Below are 18,955 nucleotides of genomic sequence, written 5' to 3' on the forward strand. Positions count from 1 at the left end.
CCAAGCCTTGAGGGAGTTCTCCACAAACCATGAGCTCCCAAAATTGATCCTCCTCTAGTAATCCGGGATCCCACACTTTGTTTTTACACCCGTCTTCAAATTGATCATGGTGATTCCCTCCGGGTGGTAGAAAAGTTGAATTCTTACTAAGGCACCAAGTAATCCCCCTAGACCCATCAAATTGAGAACTACACCAAGTCATGCTCCTCAACTTTGAGCTTCCAACCATAATGAGCCTAGATTTACAACGCCAACCACTAAACATCCTCCTCTTACGTTTAATTCCACAAAGCGCCCTAAGTTGGCCATCCGTCTCAAGAATACCATATTCAAGTGGGATAATAAAGCTAAGAGTTAGAAGTTTTACCCACTCAAATGAAGGATTGGATGGCAACCTAGGTGGAGGAGTTCCAAATGATCTTGATAAAGCGTGTTCCACTCATATCCATCCTCTTCTAGAGGCTTCCACCACTGGCAAGGCTCTTCAAGCTCTACCTCTTGCCAAGCTTCCTCAAGTTTAAGCTCTTCCTCACCAATGTCTTCTAGCTCTTCCCCATCACTCAAATCATAGATAGGAGGTTTAATGAAATCTACCTCATCATCAATTCCAAGCATAGTGGGGAAGGATTCATCAAGCTCAAAAAGATCATATGTTGATGCGGAATCATCATATATAGGAGGACTTGTTGCTTGCCTAACTTCTTCTAAACCTTCTTCTTGGTAGCTTTCTTCCAATTCCATCTCATCTTCATTGCTTACCAAGGGCATGGGAGGTTGTGCATCTTCTTCTTTAATCTCAATTTCAAGCTCAATGAAAGAGGATTCAATTATAGATAAGAAATTTGCAATGATTGAATCCATCTCCTGATCAACTCCTTCAAAGTCTTCAACCATGATATGACTTGGAGGGTGTACACTCTCCTCCTCAACACCAATTTCATACTTCATGGCAGAAGGCTCTTCAACTTGTGATTCTTCCATGTACTCAACATATCCTAAATCTCCAACCACTACTTCCTCTTGTTCAATAATCTCTACCTCCTCCTCTTGTTGCACTTCTTGTCTCAACTCCTCTTCTCCACCTTGAAATTCTAAATTCACTCCCTCACTAAGCTCTTTGGTTGCTTCTCCACATTCAACAATAAGAGTGTCTTGATCGTGTAGGCTTAGGCGGGCTGAGACCATGTTGCTGACGGCTTCCATCACAATAGCAATCTTGGTTTCTATCTCCTTGAACGCTTTTTCCGTCTCCTCTTGTTGCCTTAGGATACAAGATCTAAAGTCTCCTTGTTCTAGAATGAGGACATGGAGACCTTCGTTCATTAGGGGCGGTGGTTGGAGAGAGGGTTCATTGTTTGAAGGAAAGGTATTGTGGTTGGAAGATGGTTCATATTGGTGAATGTCTTGAGGCGGTGTATAGGAAAATTGTGGTTCTTGGGAGTATTGGTGTTGGAATGGTGGTGGCTCTAAATATGGTGATTGGTATGGTGGATATGGGATAGGATTATATAGGGGTGAATGGTGGTATGAGGCTTGTGAGTATGGTGGATGGCTATATTGAGGAGTGGGATCATATGCATATGATGATTGTGGTTGACAATCGCAATAAGGGTCATCACACACATTAGATTGATATGCATCTTCGGCTGGTTCTTGCTCATAATACATTGGTGGGGGTTGTTGCCATGAAGTTTGATTAAATGCTTGAGGCTCTTTCCACCTTTGATTGTCACATCCTTGATGCATGTCACCATTGTAATTTCTATCTCTTACAACATAGTTGTAACCACACTCATAGCCAAAGTGATGAGAATTCATAGTATAAGGAGAAAATAAGAACAAAAACTAACAAGAAACAAAGAGAACAAAATCCTACAACTAGCAAAAACTAACAAGCAAACCAAAATTCAAGCTATTCACAATATATACAATAGCCAATAACATAGCACCATTACAAATCCCCGGCAACGGCGCCATTTTAAAAGTGAAAGAATTGTCGTGTCGGTCTAGAATTTCTCTTATAGAAATAAGAATTTCATTGTAAGCATAGCTCCAAACCAACAAACAATTCTCACATAAAAACTTTGAGTTGTCACAAGTACAAATCCCAATAAAAATTAACCGAAGTATTTAAACCTCGGGTCGTCTCACAAGGAATTGCAATGAAGTGATCAATTATTGGCTATAAAGAACAAGGGAGTTTGATTTTCAATTGACAAGAAAATATAATAACAAGAAAGTAAATGACAAGAAGTAATGAAAGAAAGGAAAGAACCCTTGGCTAGACTTAGATAATTGAGATCACCATCCTTGTCTACAAACCAAATATTGACAATTACGAGAGACCAACCCATTAAGTCTACTCCTATGCTTGAAATAAGTATAATGTATACCTCAATGCATTAAGTACGTCAAATAGGCTTGATCAACATCAATCCATAAGTCCTAACTTAGCTACTAATTGACTTAGTAGTAGGCTAGAGTCAATGGTTATCAAATTGACCACATAGGGTTCTCAAATCACCAATTCATTGAGACACAATGACTCAAGGTCACCCAATTTCCTTAGCCTAGGCCAAGAGTAAAGAGAACTACTCAAAAACTAGAGGAAACATTTTATCAAACATTTAGAGTGAAATAAAAGTAAACATCATCAAATGCAAGAATTAATAACAATCATAACTAACAAGAGCAAGAACTCAATAATGGCAACTAAGGTTAACACCAAAAGAACATCAAATATCAATTTGCATTAAAAGAGATCCAAATCCAACAAGAGTTCATTAACATAAAAGAGGCATAAAGGGGAAATTAACATGAGACTAAGAGGATTAAACTACTAGAGCATGAAAATGTAAAGGAAACAATATGAGAACAATAAATTGAACCTAGATCTAAGATGGAAATAAGCCTAAGAACCCTAATTCTAGAGAGAAGAGGGAGCTTCTCTCTCTAGAAACTAAACTACATGATGCCATGCTACAACTAAGTGCTCCACCTTTGCTCAATCTTCAATTCTGCATGAAATACCCTCAAAAACGAGTTGGACTTGGACTTGGGCCTGGGCAGCTCAGAAATCGCCCCCAGCGATTTCACTTTAAGTGAGTCACGTGCCAAGCGTCACGCGTACGCGTGGGTGACGCGTGCGCGTCGCTGACCAAAACTCCTACTTACGCGTACGCGTGGCATGCAAATCTTCAACGCACGCATACGCGTGGATGACGTGTGCGCGTGGCCCTCAATTCTCCAAATGCTCATTTCTTCATGAATTCTCCATTTTGCATGCTTTTCTCTTCATTTCTTCCATCCAATACTTGCCTTATGAACCTAAAATCACTCAGCAATCACATCAAGGCATCGAATGGAATTAAAGTGAATTAAAATCACCAATTTAAGGGCCTAAAAAGCATGTTTTTATACTTAAGCACAAATTAAGAGAGAATTACAAAACCATGCTATTTCATTGAATAAATGTGAGAAAAGGTTATAAAATCCCCTAAATTAAGCACAAGATAAACAAAAAAATTGGGGTTTATCAATACGCACGAGCAAAAACACACTTGCTGGTCCGTGCGCGCACACACTAGCGTACGTACGCACGCTCACCAGAAATCCTATTTTTTGCAACTTAGGAAAAATTCAGTTTTCTACACCTAACTTCCAACATCCATAACTTTCTCTACAAAACTCCAATTTCTACAAACTTTATAATGTTATAAAGCTCTTGAAATTATCTTAATTTTGAAATAAAATTCACTCAAATCCAAAATATGAAACTCAAATTATGTACCGCCAAATTTGGTTAAAAATCAAATTTTACTAAAAATCACCAAACCTCCTCTTTTACCAAATTCTCAATCCTAAACCAAAATTTAATAACCCAGAACAATATCAAACAAACTCAAAGCAATTCCATATCCATCTCATTCCCTTCCACAACATTCCAATACTCAATTTTACCAATTGTAACCTAACAATTAATAGCCAACACAATATAATTCATCAATAAATCATTGCAAAATTCATAATCATTCATCAATTCTCATCAATCACCACAATCATTAATTATCACACATTTACATAAGTAGATTTAATATATCCATCAATTCACTAAACCTTAACGAGTTCACATAGTTCAACTTATCATACGGTCAACTACGAGAAACTAAAACTATATCTTGGTTGATTTCTTCCTAAGATCGGAGCACCTTAAAATGACCTCTACCACAAGTTCCAAATCTCCAACTCCTTACCAAGTGAAATAACCGCTTCTAAGGTTCAAGTCAAGCATCCCACCACCACCAATTTGATTCTAAGTCATACAATTTAATCTAACATCATTTAATTTTATTATAATCAACGTAGAGTTTATGAATATCAATAATTTACAAGAGTTCAAAGATTCTTTACCATTAATAATCAAAACAATACTAATATATACTAATTAAATAACAATATATTTTTTTTTAAAAAAAAATTGAGAGGGAGAAGGCATGGTCATTATAGATCTTTTATAAATTGATAAGAACCTACCTAATAATTTGGTAAAATTATAAATATCAATCAAATAATTAAACCTAAAATATATTCACTAATATAGTAATGTGTCAACTGAAAGCATCCATATACCTTGAGTAATTGAACAACAACGTACTCTACTAACTCGTGAATAATTATGATGCAAAAAAGTTTTTTATTTTTATGAAAATTAAATTTCTATGTTAAACATAAAAGAAAAAATTATTGTTCTAAGAAGTTATGAAGCTTACTTCAAATCGAAACATAGTTAACTACTAAATCCTTCTTGTTAAAGTATATTTAGAGATATCATATTTGTTTATTTTTATTTATAATAAATAAAATATAATAAAAAATTAATTATAAATATGCTTAAAATATATACCAAATTAATAATATTTTGAGAACATTATCTAACTAAGTTATACATTATTTGATTAGCAGTAAATAATATTTTACTAATTCTTATTGTAATGACAAACTTAAAATTTGCTGGCAACTAATTAAACGTTATTTTACTTATTTCTAATTTATCTAGAAAACTTAAAAAACCTTTTTAATTAAAGTTTTCACTTTATTATAATTCTTGAGTAATATACTTTTAAGTTATATTTACTTAATTTATAATTTAAAATTAAAAAAAAGAAAATATAATAATCACTTAATATAGTCTAATTTATTTTTTAAATACTTTTCATTTTCCTTTTAAATTTTTAAAAAAATGCATATAGAGTTTTTATTAATTAAATAAATTTAAATAAGTTTTTAATTTTAATATTTTTAAAATTTTTTATTATTCATATATATATTGTTTAATTTGTCCCAAAACTTAAATATTTGATTTTATTGGTTATTGTTGTGTATTATTGTTAAATAATTACATTATCATACATAGCAATTAAAACTAAGAATGAAAACATAAACATTTTAAGTTTTTTTAAGAACTTAATATTAAAAATGATACAATTTATTAGAAGAATTAAAATTTAAAAAATATATAATTTTAAAGGACTAAAACTTATTTAATTCAATAGAATACTCTTAGTATTTATTATTAAATAATTGCACTTTTATGGCATATAATAAGATATGCATAACATAACTTATTATACACTGTTAGAGTACTATTCTTTTATTTTAATTATTAAGGTTAAAAGGCAAGTACTCATAAAGAATAATAGGTAATGTTTAAAAATGGGATCTAAATTCTATGCTTTTAATTCCTTATACATGATTACGTGTAAAATTTATATGGATTGAATGCTAGGTGCTGGTTTGAGAGGATGACACAGACATAATTTAGGGTTGAAATGAAGAACAAGCGGTGATAAAAACTAGTTATTTATAATTTAGTAACACATATACGAAAATAACGAGCGGTGAGTGAAAACTGTCAACAGAATAATAAAGATTGAAATGAAGTATGCTCCTAATAAGAACATGTGTTACATATTACATATTTGGCTATATCTGACCATCTGCTATACAAATATTATGACATCCAACTCACAGCTAACTCACTTATAGTATCAGACAAATTAAATCTCACATATGAAATCAACTCAATTGTTTTTTTTCATAAATTACATTATCCTAAGATATTATTATAAAATTTTAACTTTATATATATTTTATAAAGAATTGCAATTGAGTACATGAGTGAATCAATAAATATTTTAAAAGTTAGAAAATTTTATAAAAAAAATAAAAAAAAATATTTCTTCATTTTAAAATAGATGTCCAAAATTAATATTCATATATAAAAATTAAAAATAATAAAAGTTAATCATTTTTTTAATTATCACAATTTAGTTAATGTAACATAAAAAAAATTAGTTGATTTAAATAGATTTAACACAATTAAAAATAATCTATATTAAAGCCTTTACAATTATACTACTAATTTTAAATAGTTGATCATAAAAATATATTTGTCAGTGTATATAATTATTCAGAATATATAATTATTTAGCGTATATAATTGTTCTCATTAAATTTGGATTTGGGTATAAAAAATTATTAAGGTTAATATTAATTATTAGTTTTAATAGAATAAGTATGCTCAAATATTTTTATTTTTCTCAATTAAATATTATACAAGAATCTCATGTGAGTTAATCTATATATACGCCTACATGTTGTACTAAAATCAAATATCTCATTCTTCTTTGCTAATAATAATTAGTTTTTCTCATACAATCATAGTGTTAGGTAAAAAAACATTGAAACTATTGTCATGAGTTAGTTTTCACTCTAAGTAACAATACAAAAATTTTCAGACTAATTAATCACCATTTTTTTCGATGTGATTTAGATAATCTTCTCGTTTTAATTTGAGTGTATACTTTTTCTTTTATTATTCATTTTTTAAATATTATATATCGTGAGATTATTGAACTTTTTCTGGAGAAAAATAGTTTTATTAATTTGATGGTATAAGATCAAAAGGAATTAAGTAAAAAAAAAATGATTGTCATATTAAAAATGATAGAAAAAAAAAAAAAGTAACTTATAAGATTTTTCATGTAAGGACTTTAGAAGTTTTAAATCTCAGGAAAGGACTCTCCCAACAAATTATAAATAACAACACTTTTTTTTAAGAAATCATGCTATCAACACTTTTCAAGTTTTATCATCATATTCCACTCTTTTTTCTTTATTATTATTATTCTTCTATTCTTTCATATTTTGCTTATACTCACTTACTCATTACTCATCATCATGACGACTGTTCTCGGTGAGCAACAAGATGATGATCGATATGGTAATGTTTTTTAAAATCTTTATTTTAGATGTATTTTTTGGGAATTAATTTTCTCTCTTTATTATATCATATAAAAAGAAGCCTAAAACTTATTTTTTATTATTGTAATAACTGCTTTATTCATTTAAATGTTGAGTATTTAAGTATTAAAATAATAAATAAAAGAAAAAAGTGATTTGTAGATAGGTTAAAAATAAATAACTGTTATTTATTTAATTATTTTAAATTTCTTTTTTCAAGTTTAAAATAAACCGAATTTTTTACTATTCTATATTAAATTTTGTTTTTTTTTTTTCAAAAAAAAAAGGAAAATACACGGTTAGATAGTGTGGGTAAATATATGTCAGTTTTTTTTTTTGTTATTTTTTTTAATTATTAGTCTATTCTAAAATTACAGGGAACGATGAAGAAGAAAATATGGCACCGAAAGATGAGAAAGAACTTGCGTTGGACAGTGGATTTGTGGTGCCACATTTCAACTCATTTGGCCACAGATTTAGGTTCATTTCTTCATATAAGTGTAATTATAATAATTATTGTTATTTTTACTGTTTGTGCCCGATTCACCCATTATAATTTATAGCCATCAAGGATCATATTAATCAGAGTACGAGATATTAAACTTAATATTCTTTTATAAAATATTTGGAATTTTAACATATTATAGGAACAATAGTTTTAATATTTATGTTCTCAAAGATGCTTCGTCCAAATTCTTTTAGTTAAATTAAATTTAAATTGACAAACAAAAAAGTGTTAAATTGACTCTTTACTTTAATATTTTTTTTTGTCAAGTGAATTGGACAATTTCTAATCCTAAATATTACACCCATGTACTATACACTCACACATACTATAATCTTAAATATTACATTCATGTACTACACACTCACACACACTATATAAATTTCAAGATGAGGATTTGAACCCAGTGCAGCTCTATATAAGACAAACAATATTATCATCTGACTCAGGATTCAACTGCTAACATTTTTCTTTATTTTTCTCAATATGTATTTTTGGGCCAATTTTTTTTTTCCAATAAGGGATTAAACTTTTTAGTCTTTCGTTAGGCCAATTATTCATTTGTTAATATTTAGCCCAGGCCCATCAAATCACAAATTTTGGAATTCTTATATGATATATAGAATTGTGTTTTGTGTACATAAAAAAATGATTGTGGAAATGAAAAACATTCCAAACAAATTAAAAATAAAGTTGTGAATCAAAGAAAAGAAAAAAAATGTGAAAGCTAAAAGGAAAAAAGAAATCATAAATTGGTGCCTTCTTGAGGCCTGACAAGTATTTTTTGTATCATTTTATCACAATTATAAAGTAAATAAAAGGGTACAAATATTAAATTGAAACTTCAGTCTTTTAATTTAATTGTTGTAGAATAACGCCATGGTAGTTGGTACGCCCCCAATTTCATTTGCACTTGGTACACATAAAATAAATCATATTTTTGGCTCTTAGAAGGTCTAAACATGGTTAAATTATTATTATTATTATTATTATTATTATTATTATTATTATTATTATTATTATTATTAAAGTTTTCTGTTTGAAATATCTTATTTAATCTATACTCACCAATCATGTACAGATGATATATTTCCAATAGGTTGCGGATTTGATGAATCCAATGTCCATCACAAGGTAAAAATCTATCCAAATTTTGTTTTCTTTAATTTTAGTTAGGGTGGAGAGAAAACAAGATTATGAAAATTAATTTTACAAACTAACATATATTTATTTATATGTTGAATTTTTTCATGATTCAGTATTTCAAAGAAAATCCAAACTATAACAATCCTGCATTCAACACTAAATATGAAATTTATTCTGAGAAATGTGGACTTAATAATGTGATAATGTCATGGGGACATGATTATTATATGTATCTTGTAAGCACCCTATCAAATTTTAAATCATATAATTTAATTATTTCATATATAAATTTTAAATAAATTAGATACCATTCCTTCTATGGTAAGTGCCCAATTAGGAACTAATTAAAGTTAAAATTTTGTAAATTCATATGACTAATTATTCAAATGATTAATTCATAATTCATAATCTTACTATTTGGTACATTATGATTTATTTTGCAGCATTACATAAGAAAGGAGCATATAAGCACTTGATGAATAATGAGGATGTTGAGAATCTGAAATAAGTTCACATTTTTAAGTATATTATAACATTATTACATATATTTTATTTTATTTTAATTATTTATCTATGAATAATGGTGGTTATTACTAATTAATTTTTGTATTATGTAGCAAATATGGCCTATACAGCAAGAGCAAAGTTCGAATTGATGTTGAAAAGGTCAAACCATACTATCTCTCCCTCGTTGAGAAGGTAATAATCAACAAAAATATTAGGGGTGTCCGCGGATCGGATATGGCCGAAAATTCGATTTGATCCGCACAATTTTCATCGGATCGGATCGAATATGATATCCGCGTTTTTTAGTGCCATATCCAATCCAATCCGATCCGCAAATGTGCGGATCGGATATCGGATATATCCGCATAGTTAAACCTTCTCTTTTTAATCATATTTCTATGTAAAAAAATTCAATAAAAATATTTTTTTATATTTTTAAATTTATTTATTCCTAAAATATTTTTAATCAAACTCTTTTTAAATAACAAAAATAAAATAATATAATATATGAATAATAATTACTAACTAAAACATACAAACAAGTAAATATAATACAAAACATATATATTTATTTATTTTTAATTATTATTGTGTGGATCTGCGGATCCGCGGATTAGATACGCTGATGTAGAGTAGATATCCGCGATCCGATCCGTAAAGGGTGCGAATCGGATCCGATCCGATCAATTTGTGGATCGGATCGTATCCGCAATTTTCGGATCAAATGCGGATATTTACCGCGAATCTGCGGATACGATCCGATCCATGAACACCCCTAAAAAATAATATGCAAGAAATTAAACCTTTTATTTCCTAATAAATTCAATAAAAAATATTGTTTTTAACTTAAAATTAACACTTATGTGTCTTCTATTTTTTGTGTGCAGTATTTTCCTACTACAAAGCTGAGGTGGTGAAATGTTGAATTGAAGCTATAAATATTGCTTAAAGTCCCAATAATAATTTAGTATGATAATGTATCATAGTGTGTATGAAGAAGAGGTAATAAATTATATATTCATATGTGTTTGTATTTGATGCTAAATAATTAAAGGGTAAAGTATATTTTTTGTCTTTGAAGTTTAACAAAATTTTTTAAAATATCCCTAAGTTTTATTTTGTTTCAATTTTGTTCTAAAAGTTTTCGATTTGCATCAAATATATCCATAATGGCTAATTTTTCAAAAAATTTAAAATCAATTCAACAACAATTTTATAAGAACAACCCTCAACACATGCAAATCAAGTATGATTTTCGTATATTATTATTAGATTGGTCTTAAATTTTTTGAAAATTTAGCCGTCGAAGGTATATTTGATGCAAATTAAAAACTTTTGGGACAAAATTGAAACAAAATATAACTTAGAGGTATTTTTAAAACTTTTGCCAAACTTTAGAGACAAAAAATATACTTTACCCATAATTAAAATATTATTGTATTTGTATTTGGTGCTAAATACTTAAATATCGTTGTTGTATGAAATAATTATATTAAGGTTTTTTTATTTTCTCTTCTTAAATTCTCTTCTCTAGTTTGGTCAGATTTTCAATAGTAAAGTGCTTTGCGTTACAATATATGTCATGATAATATTCGATATTTATAAAAAATTATATTGACTACTATCATAAATCCTAAACTACTAACAATCAACTACATCATAAATAGTTAAGTTGCATCATAAATATTTAAGCTTTTAATATTCTAATATTCTCTAATATTAATAAAAGATGTAATTATATTATTTGTTAAAAATATATAAAATAGACCTTTTAATATTATATAATAATATATATAAAAAAGAGTACAATAATCATGATTAGAGTTATTAATTATAGAAAAAAGTTCTACATTCATGTAAAAATACATGGATGTTATCCAGGTAACGTCCTCCACACGCGCCTTCTCCCACCTCACAGTTACGCACCTCATATAATGTATATAACGTAAACCTTTTGCTGCGAGATAAACCTTTCTCAACGTAAACCTTGTTCTTCTCTCCCGTTTTCTTTCTTCTTCTTCAACTTAATAAAATTCGTTATTCTCCTCTGTTCGCGTTTTTTTCTTTGCATTATTGATCTGAATTGACTTCAACGTAATTAGCTTTGTCGTTCTTCTTCTTACTCGTTTTCTTTTTCGATCTGGACTTCTGAATTGAAACAATGAATGAATCAACTTCAAACCAGTTGAATGAGTGCGATCTGGATTATTCTTCCGAAACCAGTTTGGAACTTTTGATTATTGAATTTTGAATCGAATTCAATGGAATGCAATTGCTAATTTTATTTGAATTGAATTGAATGGACGGAGGTGATCTGAATCTGAATTGAATTGAATTGAATTGATAATGTCTAAATTGTAGATAGAGTTGTTTCGAATTTGATTTTGTATAATGGATTATCTTTCATTCACTGTGAGTAACTGTTCGGTTCGGTAAGTATTATAGAGTTGTTTCACCATGAGCATGTGTTCGGTTTGGTATGCAGAAAGGAGTCTATAAAAAAAATTAGAGAAAAAAGTTTGTTATCCCACGAAGAAGTGACGTTGAGCGATGTGAACGACCTTCAAATCCCACCACGCATCAAAACAAGAGGCCGACCCAAGAATAGACTTGGATCAAACTTGGAAAAAAATATTTCAAATGCCATGAAGAAAAAGAAAAAGACAGCTCCAAGTGAGGTAAAATTGACTTGCTTTCAATTAGGTAAAAATTCAGTTGTGCATTTTGCTAATATACAATTAATTATATCTTTTTTGTAGTTGAACCATTTAGACGCTGGATCATCGATTCAGTCAAGCTCCAGTCTTTACAATGCACCAGATATAAATTATCCAAGAGAGGATTATACGAGTTTTAGTTTTTATTAATAGATATTTCTGTTCACCCATGAGCACATTTCGGTTCGACAAGTGTATTAATTTCGGTTCACCGAGGTTATAGGTGGGTTAATTTCTGACTGTTGTTAGTCTTTAATAAATAGTCACTTTTTTTGTGAAATTCTTTATTCTAAAAGTCAATTTTTTCTTTATTGTGCTATGTCATAGAGTTTAGGTGTTTATGAAACTGGATACTGATAGAAATATTTTTTTTATAATTAGCTCTCCAAATTTCTGTACAGTGTGTTTGTAATTTTTGGTTCGGCCAGTGTATTAATTTCGGTCACTGTATTTTTTGGTGTTCTTAATATATTGGTAAATACACTGATTCTAATCACTAAAAAACCTGGAACAAAACAGCAGCCAGACAGTTCCAACAGACAGGACAAGGAGTAATCCATCTTGAATCAGATATAAATATTAACATTTGATATATACATTGATATTAAGAATATATATATACATTAACATTTACATTAATATTGACATATATACATTTGAAAGAAGCATTGCTTGCTTTTTTTAAACAAGTTAAACAAAATATTGTTAATTACAACCAGTTAATCATAGTATGTTCTATTTACTATCTAAATCCCAATATGAGAATTTATAATAAGGGCTGGAGAGGACAGCAGATGGCTTCACGAGTCTTATTGCTTTAAATTCCCGAATCAGTTAATGTGCTTATGTTATAGTGCGGCTTCTCCTTCATTGTCACCATTGTCTTGTTCTGTTTTGCTGTAATGAAAAAATTTGGTCAATACTTCACTCAATACACCAATAAGCACAAGCATGTATATCTTAATCAAGTCAATTAAAATGTCACAGGCCACCGAACCGAAACTCATTCATGCACAGAATGAAACATGATAAATAATGAAACAGCTAGGAAATGATTGCTGCATGCTATCACAATAATCTTAAACACTGAAAAAATTTGGTCAATACTTCACTCAATACACCGATAAGCACAAGCATGTATATCTTAATTAAGTCTATTAAAATGCCATAGGCCACCGAACCAAAACTCATTCATGTACAGAATCAAACATTATAAATAATGAAAATACTAAGAAATAATTCTTGCATGCTATCACAATAATGTTAAACACTGAACAAAGTAAAAGGAGGCCACCGAACCGAACAACATTCATTTGGTGAATAAAAATCACAAAGGCCACCGAACTGAACAACGTTCATGTGGTGAATAAATGGTGATCAACTTTCAATCAACAAGAATAGTATTTCTTCATGCAAAAGAAGTACTAAACAGAGTAACAACCAATTTCAAAGTCCTAATTAAACTATCCACTTAATTGAATGAAAATAACAACAAATTTCATTCAAAGCCCTAGTTATACTGTAAAAATTTAATCACAGTAATCCTAAACCCTGAACAAAGAAAAAGAATGCCACCAAACCGAACAGTGTTCATGTGAAGAATAATCGTTTTCAACTTTTAATTATCAAGAATAGTATTTCTCCATGCAAAAGAAGTACTGAACAGAGTAACAACCAATTTCAAAGCCCTAGTTACACTATTCATTGAACTGAATGAAAACAACAACAAATTTCATTCCAAGCTCTAGTTATACTGTAAAAATGCATTCACAATAGTTCGATCTACTAAACGACGCAAATCAATCTAGTAAACCTAAAATACAACTAGGAGAAACGTGACATTACAAGATTTCAAATGAACAGTAGTTTTTCTCATACATTTGGTAGTCTGTGTTGATGTTTTTGTTTGTAGGTGGTTGTTCCTTGCCAAATCTTCTCGCGATTCTTCTGCAGTAGTAGTTTTCACAGAGAACGTGACTAAAGTTTGAGTGATTCTTAGAGAGATTCAAAGAGAAGGAGCGGTTTCGTGCGTTTTAAAGAAGAAGGAACGTTTTTTCATAATGAAGCGCGAATGAATATAGTGGTTTCTTGTGTATAGGACGCGTGAAAGTCACATTTATTTAATGAGATTGGAAGCGCGTGACTTATTTTGTGTTTGGGCCAACTTAGTTACATGGTTACATGGATGTGTAGCATCCCTGTTAATTATATGTATATGTTAATAATCACTTAAATTGTTTATTAATTGTTTGTTCATATAAATAGGTTTCATAGGGTAGCTTGGGCATAATTCTACTCGACTTGATACATGAACAATAAAGTTCTTTACATGTTATATGAAATGAGAGATTAACTAACCTCCTTTTATTATATTGATGTTTAATCATATTACAAAAAGTAAATATTTAAAATTTGGAACCATTTTTAGCGCACATTTTAACTCAAAAAAGTTAAATAAGTAAATGAATGTGTCAATATATAAGATCAACTATTGAGATTGTTCCTTCTATATATTAATAGACTATAGTCATTCAATATTTAGATGATCTCTTTTTATTTGTATAATTATTTCAACTTAATATTTAATACATATTTAATTCATTTGTTAATATTTCATTAAACACAATTCTTTTCTTGATGAGTGACAATAATATAGAGTATAGAAAATAATCAAATAGCAATTTTTTTTAAAAAAAATATTATTTATTAAAAAATACCTTAATATCATAACACCAAGTGAACATTTTTTCATCCATGATGTATTGGTGTATAATCTAATTAGTCCACTCATCATTATTTTAGCAATTATGTATTATTTTTTAATAAATAGAATTTTTTCATTATATAAAATTCAGTCAAAAGAACACATATTATTTAAGATTTTAAATTTTGTTTATTATTCGTGTTATTTCTTTAAGAAAAACTTTAATAATTTGCCAAAATTATTATTTGATGCCTTTGTTTGTTTTATTAATAAAACAAAAAAAAAAAGAATAAAGTATATGCAATTAAAAACTAATACGTTTCTCTATTAATTGTTTTAACTATTTTAAATTCTAAAAACTCAATAATATTTGAAAATGAAATTATGAAAATAATCTATGGTTTTTGATATGTAAATATATGGATTCATGGAAACAAAAAGTCAAAGAGTTGTCCTCAATCTTCTATTACTTTTATAGGTCCAATAAGATATACAAAACCATAACCTTCAAACGCATATTATCAATCGAACCTAAACACAATATACATATTAGTATATTTCTATCATTGTAATCGAACATAACCATTTTATTATCATCTATCTTCTATGTATCACAATCTTCTACTTTTGTACCATTCTCTGATTGAACTTTGTCTATCATCATATGAAGATTATATCGTTTTACAATATTTGATAGACATAACATAAGTAATACCAAAGTTTTGTTTTTGCAATGTGCTAAAATTTTAAATAATATGCAAACAAACCATCAAAGCATAAGATAACTACATAAGAACTATATCTACTGAGTAAGAAAACATCACATACCATATACAGAAGAATATCCTTCACTGCAGCACCTGTTTCACATACAGCAAGTGGCACTGCCAAAATAACTATAATTATTATATTATAATTCTAATTATCTTTTTGCACTCTTTACTTTTCCATAGCATTAGCCTAATAGGAGTTCTAAATCACCATAAAATGAATAAATTTTGAAGAACTTGAAATCCAAAAATATTTTTGGCTTAAATAAATTCTTGTTTTTATAAATTAATGATTTTTTATTTTTGCTTTAACTATTTTAGTAGTATATCCAACTCTTTAAATTTAAAAGAGACCAAAGTTAAAAAGACATTTTATAGTAGTATTTTCTTCAACCTACAATCAACAGGAAATAAACAAACCATTATACAAAATAAGAGCAAACATTATTGTCAAAAGCAACCTTTTTTTCTTGTTTTCTTTGTTAACCAAAATCAGAAAATTATGTGATTATCTATAACGGAATATCATAAATAATATTATCAAAAGTAATTATCATAAGAATTGGCGAGTTAGTGATGGATCCAATATCCGAATCTTCAGCAACCCTTAGCTTGCTCCTCCACATCTTTATGTTGTTTCTTCATCTAAAACTTCCAATCTACAGAATCAACCACTATTGATAGTCAATGATTTAACACTTTCTAATAGTCAGTGGAATTAAACTCTAATTAGAATCATTTTTTCTGAGGGCACTAGTCAGTGTATGCTAGCAACAACAATTGGAGGTGGAGAAGATAAAATTTATTGGGCCCTTAATAAAAGTGGTTTGTATAAAGTGAGTACTGGGTACCGTATGACTTATGAGTTCTCGTATCCTCCCATTAAATTTTGCCCAGAGATTATAAGACAATGAAATTTGTGGCGAAAACTGTGGAAGCTAAAAATCCCAGCGAAGATTAAGATTTTTCTCTAGAGGGACTTCCATGAAAAGCTTCCAGTGCTGCAAAAGCTTAATCACCGCATCCCATCGATTCAACCTACCTGTCAAAGATGCCTACAATTTCCAGAAACAATCAATCATTGCATCTTCCATTGTGTAAAATCAAAGGAAATTTAGTCAAAAATGGACTTACCAGCTACTAGAAGGAGCACCGAAGACTCTGATTTCTATGTTGAGTGGAACTTGAGAATGTGAGTCTTGCGTGCCCAATCTAATAGCTCCTCTCAGAGAATGATGATGGTGATTTTGAGCTGGTCCTTATGGAAGACTAGAAACAAGTTCATCTTTAATAATGTATCAACTAGTATGGAAGAGATAATGGCGTCGACTTTGAAGCTACAGAAAGAGCTTCAACAAATTCTTACTTCCTAATTGATGAGAACTTTACTTTTTTATTTCTCTTATTAGATTATTATATGATGTTACCTTTATAGTAGAGCGTTGGGAATCTCCCATTTCTTTTATTTATCCCATATATGGACACCTATATGTTTCTTTCATTTCATGAATGTAATGATCTTACTTTGGAAAAAAAATTAACATAAGAATTGATTGGTAAAATATGAAAAGAACCAAATAACAATACACGACCTTACCCTAGTTCAAAAATAACGAAACAAAAATTATTAACACATATATAAAATCAGAAATTTGAGCAATATAGAAAAAGGAATTAGCCAAATGACATTCAAATAGAAATAATAATTATAAAAATGAAGCAAATTTAGATTAAAGAGAAAAAAAATCAGCATACACAGTCAAGCAAAATCACCTAACAATACAGTTAGGCAAGCTTATATTTCCATTTGGCAAACTGGTTGAGCAAGATCTGCTCCCGTTCAGCCTTCTTCTGTTCCATGGCTACATACATAATTTTTGCACTTGCTTATGAGTCATCACAAATCAAAACCAGCAAATATACACAGGATCAACATAAAGAAAAATCATCTTAAACCTGTTAAATTTAGTGGAGAGGTTTACTTGAATTACTTTTGTCTTTCCTTTTAAAAAATCTTCTAACTGCAGGACAGTGACACAATGAAATAATATAAATGGGAATGTTAATTTATGCAACTATAGCCTACTATTCTGAAAAATAAATTTAATATTTTTTACAGACATTGATAAGCTAAATAGTTTCTAGTTTTCGCACATGATTTATGCACATAAAGATGCCAAGAATACAATCCAACAGATGCAACCAAATAACTGACCTTCGATTTCATCTATAACATCTGAAAAGTTATCAAGTATTGTACGCTTTCCAAATTAAAAGCACAATTGAAAAAAAATAAGCTGTCTTCAAGTCCGTTTCAGCTGGTTCAGGATTTCTTGTCCTTTGATGTGCAAACCACACTGCATTTTTCAATAATTGATTCCTGAAGACAATATTTGGAGAGGAGAGGTATGAACCCAAAAAGAAATAGATTATTCCCTCAACCATATGGTGGCACTTAATGGCAGGCACAATCACAGGTGTTGGCTGCAATACAATCACAGTAGTGGCAAGATCAGAGACAACAATGAACGTAACAGGAGTCGCCACTTGAAGCTTTCAACTGCCGCGACAGCAACAACCGGTGAAAGGAGAGGGAAAAAATGAAAAAATGAGAGCAAGAGAAATTGAAATGATAGATTCAAAAGATTTTTGTGAAAATTTTTCACTCAGCCAATTTCAAATTTCAAATTTTGTTTGTCATAACAGCAAGCAAAAAGCTGCTAACACATGGCACAACTCGAACTTCCTTTTTTTAATCTTTAGACATCATTTGTACACTTTTTGATCTATTAAATACCACATTTGTTAAACAATTAAATGAGACACTTGTCAAGAATATATTCATTTATACTGCTCTCCTATTATATATAGAGAAATATATTATCTCTAGATATAAACTTGTACAAGATATTGAATGTATATATTTTGAAATTTGTTCACATTCTTGAATATGTTATAACTATAGTTGAAAGAGGAATTATTCAATGGGTTTGATATATAATACCTATATTTAATCGATTAAGTTTTTAAGAGAGATAATATTATAAGATAGTATTAAAATCTTTATAATTAATTAGAGTTCAATATTTATTATTTTATATTTTAAACAAAAATAGAATTTTAGTAAACCTATATAAATTCATGTTTGTTTTTATGAAAAAAACTTTTATGAAATTGTAAATAATTTTAGAAATTGTTGTCTTATACTTCACCAATTATATTGTAACTCAAAGACCAGACATATGCCAAATATTCATGGATCTAAAAGAATATGTCCTTATTAGATGTAGAGTTTCATAAAAAT

General features: G+C 29.2%; 1 long non-coding RNA gene and 1 pseudogene across 5 annotated transcripts; one reads left to right on the forward strand and one right to left on the reverse strand.

Moving 5' to 3' along the window:
• LOC112778088 (uncharacterized) overlaps positions 1–10,973 on the forward strand; it is a 38,269-nt pseudogene extending 27,296 nt beyond the window's left edge.
• A 1,837-nt stretch (positions 10,974–12,810) lies between these two features.
• On the reverse strand, positions 12,811–18,392 carry LOC112779743 (uncharacterized). Of its 5 annotated transcripts, XR_011877858.1 has the most exons (6): positions 17,867–18,392; positions 17,608–17,672; positions 17,425–17,513; positions 16,786–16,920; positions 16,503–16,706; positions 12,811–16,310 (listed from the first exon to the last, which is right to left on the reverse strand). It is a non-coding gene; the product is annotated as an uncharacterized lncRNA (long non-coding RNA). The 5 variants fall into 5 exon arrangements; XR_011877857.1 differs by having other exon boundaries at positions 17,425–17,672; XR_011877856.1 differs by having other exon boundaries at positions 12,815–16,310; positions 16,786–17,513.
• Positions 18,393–18,955: the final 563 nt, after the last annotated feature.

The sequence above is a fragment of the Arachis hypogaea genome, chromosome 19 (genome assembly GCF_003086295.3).
Source record: "Arachis hypogaea cultivar Tifrunner chromosome 19, arahy.Tifrunner.gnm2.J5K5, whole genome shotgun sequence".
Taxonomy (NCBI): Eukaryota; Viridiplantae; Streptophyta; class Magnoliopsida; order Fabales; family Fabaceae; genus Arachis; species Arachis hypogaea.